This window comes from Pinus tabuliformis, chromosome 4_2 (assembly GCF_031772625.1).
Source record: "Pinus tabuliformis cultivar Carrire ecotype Pingquan chromosome 4_2, CPIR1, whole genome shotgun sequence".
NCBI classification, from domain to species: domain Eukaryota; kingdom Viridiplantae; phylum Streptophyta; class Pinopsida; order Pinales; family Pinaceae; genus Pinus; species Pinus tabuliformis.
Window position 1 is genome coordinate 949,376,464 of NC_142304.1, and position 16,131 is coordinate 949,392,594.

Consider the following 16,131-nt stretch of genomic DNA (forward strand, 5'->3'; position numbering starts at 1 on the left):
TGAAAATTTTCCTCTTCTATAGCATCCCAAAAATCATCATTATCATAAGCCATGAGAAGTCTATAATCATCACTATTAGATAAACCATCACTATCTTCATGAGTATAGTAACTCCTTCTATTCGCAACTTGTTTCGTATTCCCTTTTACCTACTCCTTTCCTTTTTCATATTTATCTTTATGAGGACATCTGGCAGCATAATGACCAACTCTACCACAAGCAAAGCATTTGAGAGGTAGCTTACCTCTGAACCTTCTAGAACCCTGTTGAAGCTTCTTGACAAAATTTACCTCATCTTCTTCTTCTGAAATGTGTCCTGATTCATTGTGTTCTTCTGTTTCCTTTCCTTTCACTGAAGCTTTAAATCTGGCTTCTCTCATATCTGATGGACCTCCTTTTCTCATCTCAAAAGCAGTTAGGATTCCGTGAAGCTATGTCATAGTCATATTCTGCAGATCCTATTTTTCTTCTATGGTAGACGCTTTTGATTCAAATTTAGTAGACAAGGATCTCAATATTTTCTCAACTAAGGTAACTTCCTTTATTTCTTCACCTAGATTCTTCATACAATTGAAAGCCTCATCTATGCGTAAGAAGTAACTAGCTATATTCTCATCACTATGCATATTAAGAGTTTCATACTGAATTCTAAGAGTTTGAAGCTTAGCATGTTTTACCTGAGAGTCTCCTTTGTAGCTCTGAATAATTTTGTCCCATATCTCTTTGGCAGATTTGAGCTACATGACTTTGAAAAAAACTGATTATGAAAAACCTCCCAATAAAGTATTGACATCTTTGGCATTGGTTTCATATTTCTTTTTACCTGTCGTGTCTGTAGGAATTGTTGTTGGAAATTTATATCCTCCTTCCACAATTTCCAAAACATCTGTTCCAAGAGATTGTATATAGGTTGTGGTTCTTATTTTCCAATAAACAAAGTTTCTCCCATCGAAGATTGGTAGTTTGATGCATCCCATGCTTTCATGATTATTCATCTTGATGGATATTCCTTCAAGAAATCAAGCTTCTTCTAAAGAACTTGGCTCTGATACCAATTGTTGGAAATAATACTGAGAGGGGGGTGTGAATCAGTATTATCAGATCAATAATTTTTCTTTTTCATAATCATATTTATTTATGCTACTTCAGAGAGGGGAACTAGTGTGTACACCAAGTATCTTTAAGGCACCCAACGTTGATGCAGTAAACCTATGATTCAGTTAATTCATCATATGTTGATCTTTAATTAGTGCATCAATACTTCATCAATCATTAAACAATAACCATGTGAAGTATAAACATAATAAACCATTACAAATAAGCAACACACATGAACACCAAGATTTAAGGTGGAAACCCAATGTGGGTGAAAACCAGCTACTGCTATCATCTCTATCTTCTTTTAATAATAAGAAAATCTATTTACAATCTTGTATAGGTGCAGACTCATACCAGTACGTAGGCTTCTACCTGTAGAAGGTTACAACCTTCTCTAGTTCTCTAGCTTCTACTGGAAGGGAGCTACAACCCCCTAGCTCTTGTACTAGCCAATATGTTTACTAGTATGTAGGTGCTAGCCTATAGAAAACTCCACTATTCCACCAGGGACCACGTTTCATGAATTTTTAGACTGGATGATCCTGGCACATATCAAGGCATATGAAGACGTTGACTCATCAATAACCCATCAGAAATTTAGTAACTCAAACTTCATCAGCCAACATGTAGTTAATGTGAAACAATTAGATCATTATCATCAAAACACTGTGTTGAACCCAAAAACCTGTATCAACATTTAGAACCAACTAAAACCTAAAAAATTCATGTGTCAGACTGTATACGGTACTTCAATGAAGAAAATATGTGTGTATACACTATTTCCTTTAGCCCGACCTGCGTATACCTCTGAAGATTCTGAATCATAAAACCTTTGAATCCCAAATTGTACTAACTAGTAGTGTAATGAACATCTATTGTCAACTTACAAAATTTTACACAGGAAGGCAACAAAAAACACTTCTTCTCAGTTATACAATCAATAAAATATCAACCTCCCTATGCACAACTTTACATTTAGTTCTAAGAAGACTTCATTGACAGACAACAGTAAAGTAGCAGCAGAAATAAATCAGCAATACTGATTTGATAGATCAGTCATCTCTAAACATCAAGCCTTTATTTTGTATGCGCTATTTGAAAGAACAGAACCTATGTGTATATGCACTTTTGCTGAGATGAACCTACGTACAGATCTGCAAATATTGACTCAGAACTTTGCTGGAATTCCAGACTTCAGAGAAACCTAGATCATGATAGATAACAAATAAAACAGATGCAAAACATCAGATATAGTGTCAAACAACATCAAATCATTTAAGAATAAGTCATTTCAGGTCTCATGATCCTGATCCAATATTGAACTCAAGGTGCACATAAATATTTTAGATCTAGTCCCAAACATAACCCTGCAACATAAAATATACTTCAGATAGAAGTGTTCATTAGAATCTTATTCACCTACACATGTGGCATTATGATCCTCTCTTCTTTATATAGTTTTTGGCCTTTCTCAATACCATGGACCAAATCCACTTAGGACCAATACCTTGGACCAAATACCACAAACTGAATACCTCAGACTAAATACCTAGGGTCAATATCATTCTCCAAAGATACCTTGGACCAAATACCTCAGACCAAAACTATGGTTTTCAACATGTACGCGCTTTGCCTTCTGTGGGAGTGTGTGTGTACGTTATATGCTATTTTTGTTCTAAGTACCTACGTGTATATGCCGCTTGGACTAAGTGAACATATGTGTATCTCTTAAACTACTCTTACATAATATTCTTCTTTCAGCTTCTTTGTTCTAATCAATGGACCTTAGTTCCATCTTCCTGATCCTCTATGCCACTGCCCTATTGCAGCTGAATATTCCTGTCAGCCTCTTATCAAAATTGAGTTGACCTATAGAGTTTCCATCAAGGACAATACTTGTATCATAATGCCAATAGTTGAGGCCTCCACCCTTGTTAGGGGTTTCCCCATTACGAATATTGGGGTGGATATGGCTAAAAAGGATGGTTGAGAGGCCGAGGAAGATATGAGGAGAATAAGGCCAATGAGGAGGTGTCGACCATGATGGATGAGTGGAAGGGTACCAAGGCTAGAAAGTTGTATTTTGATTTGACTTGTAGTGAGGATAATGTGCACCTTGATATGGCCAAGGTCCTAGGGGTCTCTTTTGGTTAATGGAGCACAATTGTTTTTACCCACTCTCTAATCCTTCCTGGTATATAGCATTTAGTCCTGGCATAGAGGGACATTTGTCTATTTCATGATTATCTTCACATACTAGGAAGAATTATATAACATTTAATGGGAATTCATTCTTAGGATATCTTTTAGTACATCTAGGATGGAAAATAGCTAGTTCCCTTTCCGATTCTTCATGTTTCCTTTTGTTTTTCATAGTATCCATATCCAGGGAAAAGGTGTGCAACATTTTACTCTTGAAATCCTCCAACATATTCTGAATTTCATGCTTGATGGATGTTGTCAAGGGAGAGGAACTGACTAAGTTTGGCTAGACCTACCCTTCTTACTAACAACCCTGGAGTAATTATTGAATATAGTTTTGACATCATCATAAGGTAATTGGTAGATATCGCCTTTAGATAGCATGTTGAGGGTTTCCATTACATCTACCTTGACCCCTCGTAGAAGAACTAACTTGAGTGACTCAACATCAAGGGTATCATTAGACCTCTTATAATTGAGTTGAAACATTTCCTCATAGCCTTCTAAAGATTCATTAGGTCGAAGGGTCATCCTAAATATTTCCTCCGTTGTTTCTTTGGACCTACGATAATCCTGATATTTATCATTGAAGGCTTGTTGCATTTGTGCCTAGGTAGTGATTCTGCCTCCAAATAGATTCATAAACCAGTGCAAGGCTACATCTTTGAGGGTACAAAGAAAAAACTTCGAATTCTTCTCATCAAAGGCATAGTCATACATCCTACAAACAATAGAAAAATCAAACAGGAAGGTGTCAAGATCTTCAAAGTTTATGCCATGGAAATGTGGAAGAGAAATAAGACTTATATTTTTCATTCTAGCCTCTCCATTGGTTTATCTAATAAGGAAGAGCTTGGGTAGGTTAGATGGGTTATTCTTCTTCCCCATTAGGTTTTTCAAAAAATTTAGGCTACTCAGCTAGAAGGTCTTCGAACTCCCTTGTATTTAGAGAGGGAAGTTCATAGTCATAAAAGAGGAATGAAGGTTGACTCGTTTAGGATGTGGGGGCTTTTGGCAATAATTTCCCTTGGTTATATCCCTACTCCTACGAGGCATGACAGAACATTTTTTTTTTTTTAATTTTTCACTTTTTCAAATAAAGAAGACTAATGAAAAACAAGAAAACAATGCTCACACAGAAATAACACCTACTTCTACACCTCCTCGGAAATGGTGCCAAAAAGTGGTGAGACCTAGTATTGCACCAAGAGTGCTACAACTCTGAGGGTCTCCTCAAGTCAAATTATCAAATCGGGGTTCGTACAAACTTAGAGGTGACAATTCTATATGAACAATAGGTTAATTTCTACTCATACCACCCTTAGTAATGACATGAGATCAAGGTGCTCAAGGAACATTCCTCCAACTCAACTATAGTGAATTCTTGTTGATTAAAGCATTGTTGAAAACTAATTCTTAAATATGAAAATGAAAATGTCATTTGTTAAAATTGTAGATGTTAATTAACATTACATGAAAGAGAAAGGGATAATATACCTACAAAAGTAATACTACTCTACATTTCATAATTCATCTAATTAATAACCTATTTGCATGTATCATTGATCTACTTCATATTTTCTTGAAAACCAGAAATCTAACTTTTATCATGTTTGTGAATGAAAAACACTTATTCTACTATGTTTTTCAATGCAGAAAAGAGGTGGTTGGAGTGGACTAGGAGATTCTCTTGATCATAAAATCACAAGTTTGGGTAATTATTAATATTTAATTAGATAAGGTTGCTGTGGGGATAAAAATAGGTTGAGGAAAATGGTGCTATAGGTCGGCTATAGGTGCTACTACAGGAGGTCTTGTATTGGTACAGGAGGGGTTCTGAGAGCCCTTTTAGTTTTGATATAGAGTCTTGATGGAATGAAGAGGTGGATGAAGGTAGGAGGGAGTGAATGAAGGTTGCGGACTCTGATCCAAGCCGAGGACCTCTCAGAGTTTCTCTTGAACCACGATGAATGACCATGGTGTCCTTAATTTTCTAAATAGAGTGACTGTGGAAACAGAGTTTTAGGAGAATAATTGAAGGGTGGGAGGGGAATATGAATAATTCATGTGGAAATGAAAGAGGTGCCCTCCCTTAGATATCAACACAACCTTGCAACTAGCTAGATGCATGCATCAATTGATCATTAAAACAATGATATAAACTATGATGGAAAAAATGAGTTGAAGTTGAATAACATTTATTCTATGCCACAACATTATTATGATCACAAAACTAACTCATAAGTTGTAGAATGTAAATATGAAGAAGGACAACTAACATCTATCTATTTCGAAGAAATCATAAAGAAAATTTTTTTAGACTGTTATTGTGGATCCTTCCAACCATTATCCCACGGGAGAGGTGAGAGGGAAGCCTGCAATCACATGTTCTTATAGCTTAACATATAAACAAACACATGAAATGATTTAAACTAAGAGCAAGACAGAAATATAGAAGAGGTACCAAATCCCTTGGGTTGGATCCAAACTCAAGGGTTACAACCCTCTAAAACTAGCTCAGATGCAACTAAATAACCAACTTCTCATTACTGTAAACTAGTAGTCTCATACATCACATGAAAGTTAACAAAAACAATTTCAAGCCTTGGGCACGATAAAAAATTTAAATCCTATTGAGCCTTTCAGCTTGTTTATTAATAAAAGAGCATAGTTGATAGTAGCTCCCTTGAAAATAGGAGTGATTCCTACATGGATCTCGAAAACTGTGAATATTTTCCTCCTTGAGCTTCTCATGCGATTAGAGTTACTTGGTTGTTAGTGAATTCGAGCTTTTGAGGGAGGATTTTATGATCTCAAGTTGATTTAGAGAGTTAAGGAGGTGGACAAGCCTCCCTCAATTCCCTCTTGGTTTTCTTAATCAAGCTCCTTCATAGTAAAGGCCTCCAAAAAGCTTTTTTTTTTCTTGTAATTTAATCACATTAGGCCACACACTAAGAGAAACACCTTTTACTCTTCCTACGAAGCATATTATAATAAAAAATGTGGATTGATGTGAGAAAAGTATAGTTTTAAGGCTGCATGATAGCATAATGAACTTCAAGATATACCTATTGATGGGACTTATTAGTGTGATTAACTAAATTTAAAAAAAAAATGTATAACAGAGGAACGAAGTTTGTTCAACCCTTACAAGCCATAAAAAGGTATCCCAAATCATGGAATTGAGACTATGTCTAAAGGAAAGATCTATAAAAAAAAGTTAGTGAAAATTCAGTCCTGAAAAATAAAAAACAAACCAAATAAGTGTTTCTTCAACAAAACCTCTCACACCAGCTCATATAATTCCAAATATTTCCATTCATGTACCAATCTAGACATATCCAATGTAAAACATGCCTTGTACATTCACTGTCTATCATGCTTTAAAGTAACCAAGTAAAACTTCTAGTCTTTAAAAAATATGTCATTCAACATTCACCTATGATATGACTTTGTTGTCATTTGAAAAGAAAAAGAAAAAACAATATAAGTAAATATGTTACAAAAGAAAAAAATACAAGAGGTTTATTCTTGCACTAGTAGACGGTGGGGTTAAATAGATCTTGCAACATTATAAAATCTTATGGTTTGGTGGCCTGAATGTTGCTTTCCTTATAACGCGAGCTAAAATCAAGTTACCCTTATTTTTTTAAATGTTCCTAACAAAATGGAATTTTCGAAAGAGTAATATCACTAGACACTAATGCTCAGCCATTAAATTCAAAACATTTGAAACTCGAAGGAACAAGTTTACATAAATTCATTAAAGCAAATAAGAAACATAAAAGTCACCTCAAGGTTTATTTTGTATAACCCAAGAAAAAGATATATGTAAATGGAACAAGGTTTCAAATAGTAGGACACTTCATGTCCAAAGTCAAACCCTAATTTTCATATGTCCTCTAAACTCCTGTGTTTTGATCATAAGAAGACTTTTTTTGAATAATATCGATATGACTAGACTCTTGAAGAACAAAAAAATAATGTAAAGAATTATATTGTATATAGTGAAGCTAAAGAGCTTATAATACTAAAGGATCTTAAAAAAACACATAATGCTCCTTCCCATATATGGGCTAGATAAATTGAAAACCGTTTGCACTCTACAACTTCAAGAAAACAAAGTTCTCAGAAGTAACTCCGAGGATGCCATATAATTTATGTAAAGATACAATCTATAATCTATGAATTTACAAACCACAATATTGTACTAAAAAAAAAAAAAATCCCACATAGTGGTAGCTAATAAAGGGTCAATGAACTGGGTTGGTCAGGCTTTAGCCAACTAGCTCGTGCCCTTATTGAAGAGAGACTAAACTATAGATAAAATGAGAATCTTTAACAAAATTTAACAGTAGTGGAAATAGAAACTGATGTTCATGCTTTTTATTAAAAATATATCAATCTTTAGTACATATTGAGCTAAGTAGCCTAGCTCCAAATTGATTTACGGAAGGGGGGAGAACCCCTTAGAATTCAATCCAACAAAATGAGAGTACAAGGATTGGCTTGCTATCCTAGAGCCATATCTTTGATTTCTTTTTCATTTCACATACAAATTTGGCTTTAGTCTGGTTAATCCATTATAATAAGGTAAAAAAAATGGAATCCTAAATATTTTCTGTCAATGGAAGTCTAGTTTAGCCATCATCCAAATAGAAAAATCAAGATATGGTGGATAATTTTACATTATTTGCATGTAAAACTCTAGAAAAAACTACTTTTTCTACAAAACTTCCTCGAAGAACCCTTCAGATCACCCAAACCATGATGAATTTGGAAAACAACCCAATTTTTCTCCTTAATTTCCTATATTGAGAGAAAAAATCATGTTTCAAAAGTTTTAGATTCTCCCTCATGTGCACACATATCCGGGAGAAAGTTGGAAGTTTCAAAACTATGATGAATTTGGAAAACAACCCAATTTTTTTCCTTAATTTCCTATATTGAGAGAAAAAATAATGTTTCAAAAGTTTTATATTCTCCCTCATGTGCACACATATCCAGGAGAAAGTTGGAAGTTTCAAAACTATCAAATTTGGGGTGTAGCGTCAACTATTCTCTAAAAAATGATCCGCGCGACTTGGGTGCATTCTAACTATTATAGAGGTGTTAAAATATTATTTTGAACAAAAGAAAATCTTTGTTTTCCATGAATTCATGCCCATCTATTGATGCCCGAAATTGGTCCAAGCAAGAACCCAAGATTCATGCAATAACATAACCACACATACTAAATCATAACCACACTTACTGAATCACCATCAATGAGTTAAATTCATTTCAAATTAACCAAATATTTAAAATTATCTTTGACCATTGTAATTGAAAGGCCACATGGTAGCTTCACATAAGACCATCATGCATAATTTCTTCTTGGTTCAAGAATCTTCAACGGTGTGTGATCAAAGCCAAACATTATGCACTTAGCAATACATGTCTATAAAGGAAATTTGACTAAGTTTTAGACCTCCATATGCACTAACAATCATTAATAACTATTGAAATTTTAAATCTTGTTGAAACAATAGAAATGTGCTAAATGGTAAACATCTACCTTATCATACATGGAAGCATAAAATAATGACACTAACCATAAAAGGAAAGAAAAATCATGAGGTGTTTTAGAGAAAAAGGTGGTATAAATCTACACAAAATGAAGGCCTAATAGTTGTTTTATAGATTTATAATTTATTTATTTATTTATGTGGTATGGTTTTGTTGAATATGTGTGGTCTTAATTTTCCCTAATACATTATACATAATCCACTTAATCTTCATTTTTAATTGAGTGACACACACACACACAAATACACACACATAGATATACGATTAAAAATCAAAATTAAGTTGATTATGTATAATGTATTAGGGAAAATTAAGATAGGTATTGAATTTAGATAAGTATTGTTTTTTGTGCGATTTTTTAGTTTTTATTATTATTTGTTTTTAAATATATATATTTTTTTTATTTTAATTTTTTTCGTTCAGGGAGAGGAGATGGGACAAAGCGGAAGAGTGGGAGTAGTTAGGGTTTGGAGTTACATATTTTGCCTGAAAAACCTACAACACCACAGCCTGAGACATGACAGGGGAAAAATGACAGAGGATATTGCTGACAGAGAGAATGAGTGGTATGGTAGAAGTGGGGGGGGGGGGGGGGGGGAGATCCCCTCCTACTGGAACATTACTGCAAGAGAAACAAGTCATCATGGTGTAGTAGGAGGAAACAAAAATCATGGGAAAGTGTTGAAGCCCCAAAAATCGGGTCGACAACAAGGGGGATACCCACCCGGTCCGGACCTTGGTTGGCAGTTCCTTATCCGTTTGGTGTAGCGGGTCTGACTGGGGATAATGGGACCAGTTTCCCAATCTAAGGGTGTGTGTGTGTGTGCAGAGTTGGATGATGCTGATCTAAGAGTTCTAATCTAAGATACTTTAATCTAATTCTATGTTATTGTAATCTAATGAAAACAACACATCTAATCTATGCTAACCCAGGATGTATTTATTCTATTATCCGATCTAAAGAGATTTCAAATAATAACTGGTAATAAAGATCATTCAGCTATCATAAGAATGGAAATCAATTAAGATGAACCACTTTGCATAAAAATTTAGGCAAAACAGTTGTGAACAGCATATTGCATAATAAGTTATTCATATATCAAACATAAATAAATGACTCCACCGTACAAAAGTGCCAAATGGTAACTCAAACATTCATGCAATAACATATAAACAACTAAAAACTGTATATCACTTTAAGAATATAAGCAGAAATGGTCAAGAGATAAAAGTACCATTTATGACTGGTCCTACTCATAAGCTTCAAGCAACAATGATTTATCTCTACTTGTTCTAATATCTACTAAGAGTACAGAAGTGCAACATTAGTAGCAGATATCAAATGCAAACATTAATAAACCTTGATCCATTCATTCATCAAAACCTCCTCTGAGGGTGCAGAAGTGCATGTTCTAAGGACAAGTTTTTGAAAAAAATTTGGACCCTTCTCTAAATGCCTGAGAAGGGTTTAAATACCGCTAACTAAATAACTTAATAACATAAATTTAGGATACGGTTTAAATGACCGCCCTTTATCTAAGCAAACTTATTTCTAAAAATTGAATCTAATTCCTAACTATTTCTGCATTTTCTCCTTAGTGCTGCGAGCATGCAACATTTGCCTGGGAAGAGTCGGTTGGTTGTCTTCTGCTTTTTCTTGAGCTACAAAACGGAAATGGCAAGCGCTAACACCACGTTTTAGTAAACTAGAAGATATTTTTGGGAATCATCCTTTGGTTGGGCGAATTCACTGCGTATATACTTAGTAACAACCCAAATTTCTCTCAAATTGCTTCTGCTTTTGCTATCTCGGTTTCCAGACTCGTGGATGACTAAGCAAGTTAGGGACTTTGCTTTCTGAACAATTTTCTTAGCGATGCGCGATTAGCGCTAGGCGCTAATCGCACATCAAAAACTGCCTCCGTTCTTTGATCCGGGCCTTTCTGGTGCGTTTTCCGCTTTTAGCGCTTTTTCATTTACTAGGCATAAGCTTCAGAATTTTGTAAACATGTTGCTTTTGTGAGCTTTTGACCTTGAGTGTCGAATCACCTATTGATATCAGCATCTGTTCAGTAATACTATGAAATCTGCGTTTCTGTTGCATGTGATATCCGTTTATGAGGGCATCTCTTCTCTGTTCTCCGAGCATTGATGCTTTCTCTTTTTCCTTAGATGTTTCCTGCACATTGCTTCAGGTTGTTTCCTATTTTTTTATTCCTGCAGTTCACGCAAAGGAAAAGAGTAATGAGAATAAATTTTGACACGAAAGCTTTAAGTTCTACGAATGTATAAAATCATGACACCCACAGTGAATTGACTCTTCGAAAAACACAAAACTGTCCTTCTTGAATACTTTGGCGTACATTCATTAATTTTCTTTAAAGCGCGCCCAATTTTTGGTTTAGGGACAGCTTTTCTTGAATGATGAGCCGAGGAAAATTTGAGACGGGTGATTTCTACGACTCGCATCGTAGCTTCGCGGATCACATTATCAAGATGTGTCATCGCAGAGTTTCCTGATCAGTTTAGCGCAGAATCGCGCAGATCGCAGGATCACAAATCGTAAGATCGCAGATCACAGATCGCATTTATCGCAAGATCGCAAATCGCATTTGTTAAGTTATTGTCGGCTGTTTATGCGATGTTGCGATATGCAATGTCACATAACGGCCATCGGAGATTTCTTAGGATTTTCATTTATGGGTGCTTCTTAATGTATGCGATGCGATGAATTTCGCGTCACTTCTTCGCAGTTTTTTATTGTGCTCATAAAGAAATTTTTCACTCTTCTCCATGCGATGTATTTTTTTGAGGAGTATAATACAAAAATTTTTATTTTTTTTTTTTGAATTTTTTACTAAGGGTCCCCACTTCTTTAGTGTTATTGCTAATACTAAAGAAGGATGGGGGTTGTTGGTGGTCACAACAATGGCGATTCACTTGGAAGAACCAGTTATCTCTGCATTTCTATTGAATCTTTTAAACTTCCAAAACAGAAAAATTTTCATAAATCTAATCTTTGTTATGGATAGATAGAGTGCATTATGCCTTATTCTATCAATGATATTTTGTTTCAACCTCTTTCTATTCTAATTGTTTGCTTCCTTAGGCTTGTCCTTGTATTTATATCAGCCATTACTTGGTCTTGTAAAGATAAAATAAAGTCTTCTCTGTGTGCTAGCCTTAAAATATGCTCGTTTGCCATAGGTAGAGCCTTTGCTGCCAGCAGGCGTCCATAGCCTCGACAGGGTTACCTGTTACCCACCAATGATCCTTTATCCTGTTTAAGGTTACCTACAACCTTCAAAGAAAAATCCATATTGACACTTTTTCCTTTTTTATTCTTAAAGAACAATGTCTTGGTTTGGTAGCCAAATTATGACACAGTCATTCACTTGATTTACACTTTTGCTGAACAAGCTAGCTCGTGATTAGACCCCTTGTCTTTTGATTTCAACAATCTTGAGTCATTGCCCTGTTTTGATGGACAGTGTTTGGAAAATTCAGCAAAGTTATAATATATGTGATCATGATAAGCCGGCTCGTGATGATACCTCTTATTCTTTGAGATATAGTGTTTCTTGGATTGTCCCTCTGAATGCTGCGATTTTCTTTAACAGGGAGGAAATCATTGTTTTCCTTAAGAAATCTTTGGACGACAATAATAGAGTTTGAAAACAGCAGTTTTACAGAGAATCTTTATTTTGTTATTGATACCTTTCATTGTGCTGATATAAAACAATTCTTTCACTAAAGGTTGCTTTCATCAAATTTTTTGAAGTTGAAACTAGTATCATATCTAGGCTAAAGTTTTTAACTGTATCTGTCAATAATAAAGATCAGATTTTCAAAAAATTTCTATTTATACAAGCGAAAAGCTCAAAATTTGAAAGATAATTGGTGTATTTTCGCGAATACCGATAGTAACCATTAACAACTAGTTTTATTATGAAAAAGAAAAGAAAGAAAAAAAACAAAACTATTCTACAAAATAGAAGAATAATCTTCTATGGAAAATATATTTTAAGGATTTGACCATTAACAAGCAAAGAATCCCTTCTACCTGCTAGATCCCGTAAGAAAAACATTGATGGACCTATGACTTCAACAATCTGAAAAGGACCAAGCCACATCTTTTGAAATTTTGTATGTTTGCCCTTTTCTTCATGAGCCTTATCCCATTTTAAAACTAAATCTCCCATCTGAAAATTTTTTCTGGTCATTATGTTTGAATCAAAAGAGGATTTTATTAGTGCTTGATGATGAGCATGGGTTTTCTTAGCTTGTTCTCATTGCTCTTCTAATTTGATTATTTCCATTTGTATTAGTTGTATGGAGGAAGTAGGTACTTCATCAATGTATTGTATTAAAGATAAAGAGGGAATGACTAAGTGAGTTGGAAGAACCACTTCTTTCCCATAAACTAAATTAAAGGGGGAAGTGCCGATCGAAGCCTTTTTTGTTATTCTATCTGCCCATAAAGCATTTACCAAAGCTTTATGCCAATTCCTTTGGTTCTGGTCAACTGTTCTTTTAATAATCCTGATTAGGTTTTTATTTGTTGACTCAGCAAACCCATTACCTTGCGGATAGTAATTGGCTGAATATTTTAGTTTGAACCCTCTTTTAAGTGCAAACTCAGTCATTGCATTTCCAGAAAAGTATGATGCATTATCAAACATTAAAGCTGTTGGCAATCCAAGCCTAGTGATTATAAATTGATCTATGAATTCGATAATATTTTCAGAATTAGCTGCCTTGAGAGGAACTGCCTCTACCAATTTAGTAAAATAATCTGTTTCCGTGAGGATGTATCTATGCTGCTTAGAAGAGTGAGGGACGATCTCACCTATTATGTCCAAGCCCCACTGGCTGAATGGTTGCTCGATGTTTACCGGTTGTAGTGGCAGGGACGACTTCTTTTGTCTTCCAGCAGTAGTTTGGCAGACTTGGCATTTCCTCACGTAACTGTGTGAATCTTTGAACAACGTAGGCCAGTAATATCCTGCATGTGAAATTTTATGTGCAGTAGCATCTCCAGCATAGTGTCCGCCTGCTGGTCCATCGTGGAGTTCCTGCAAAACTTTTTCAGCTTCAGTTTTTTCAAGACATCTAAGAAAAACAGAATCATAATTCTTTCTAAAAAGAATATCATTTATGAGCTGATATTGTTTAGCTTTTAATCTCAGAGATCTTTTCTTAGTGTGATCTAGGTGCCATGGAGCATACCCGTTCTTAATATAATAAATGATATCAGCATACAATGATTCTGCATCGTTTAGGCTTACCTCATACATTTGTATCTCTTCGGATGAAATTTCAGAGATTTGCGATGCTCCAGCCAACATTTTGCAGAAGCCTTGACCTCTTACAATGTTTGCTGGTTTAATCTCAATGTCGTATTCCTATAAAGCAGTGATCCAATTTGCTCTTTTCTCGCCCATATCCTTATGTACTAGAAGATTTCTTACCATTGGAAACAGTACTATGATCTTAGTATGGGTTTTAAGTAAGAAAGGTCTGAAATATTTGACCGCTTTGAAAACAGCATAGGCCTGTTTTTCCACGTCTGAATAATTGAGTTCAGCACCTTGTAAATTTGAGCTAAAAAACGCAATTGGAGCTTCCGCTTTTTCTTGATTTGCTTGAGTTAGAATTGCAGCATATGATTTCTCTGAGGCAAATGTGTATAAAACAAAAGATTCTGAAAAATTTGGGGTTGCTAAAGATGGAGCATTAATAATAGCTTGTATGATTAGGTTGAATGCTTCATCTTCATCTTGACCCCATTTGAAATTTGAATTCTTTTTAATCATGGTTTGCAAAGGAGACACAATTCGTGAAAAATCTGGGACAAATCTCTTTACAAAATTGATTTGACCAAGGAAAGATTGCATGGCTTTTTTATTATGAGGTAGAGATATTTTAGAGATTTCTTTGATTCTGTCAGGATCAATGTGAATACCGGATTTTGACACTATGAATCCTAGAAGTTTTCCTTCACTTAATGCGAAAAAAGATTTCTTTGGGTTAAGTGAAACCCCATACCTTAAACATCGTTGAAAATTTTGTTTTAAATCTTTGAGATGATCGCTTCGCTTCTTGGAGTACACTGTTATATCATCCAAATAAATCACTACAGATTTATTGACTAAACCCTTAAATGTGATGTCCATGGCTCTTTGAAATGTAGCACCGGCATTAATTAAACCAAATGGCATCTTCTGATATGCATATGTGCCCCATTTAGTTCTGAATGTGGTTTTTAACTGATCATCGTGATGCACCAGCACTTGATTATATCCTGAAAATTCGTCCAAGAAAGACATCAGTTCTGGGCCTGCTACTGCCTGTAATATCTGTTCCATAGGTGGAAGAGGAAAATTGTCTTTTTGACAGGCTTTGTTAAGATTCTGAAAATCTATATGATTCTAATATCTTCATTTTTCTTTCTAACGGGTACCATATTGGCGACCTATTTGGAATGTCTGATGGGGAAAATTATTTTGGCTTTTAATAACTTATTTAGCTCATTTTTTATTTGATTTTCTAAATTGGGGTGGATCTTTCTCAGTTTCTGTTGGACAGGTTTTTCGTTGTCAATCATAGGAATAGTATGCTAAATGATAGAAGTGTCGTACGTCTTCAACTCATCGTAATTCCAGGAAAAACCATTTTTATATTGTCTCAAAAGATGAATATATGCTAGTTTTTCTTCAGGGACTAGGCCGATGCCTAGATTAACGTTTTGTGGTTTATCATTGGTTCCTAGGTTTACTAATTCGTAGTTCAGAGTTGGACTGTAGAGCTTTGAATTGGTAGACCTTTTAAACCGGTTTTTCAAATTGTATAAGTCTTCTAACTTAACCACCGATTTAGGTATAGAATTATCAATGCTATCTTGTTGTATTTGTCGATTGTGATGGTCTTCGTCAATTATCTAATTGGAGTAGGATCCTTCAGAAGTGAGGAAATTTACAATATCAGGATCCTCATTGAATACTCTCCAATTTGTAATGTTGTCAGGGATGGACAGTCTAAAGATTAATTCTATTGAGAATATCTCTGGACTAAAGTCTTCGGAGGGAATAAGCCTAGAGGCTACGTTAGCCAAAAGGTTTGCGCTTGCGTTTTGGAGTCTCGGGATTGAAGAAATATTAAATGCTATGAAATGCTCAGTCAAATCTTGTACTAAAGATTGATAGTGTTTTAAATGACCTGATAGGCAATGTATAGTGTTACGTACCTGTTTGACGATAATCT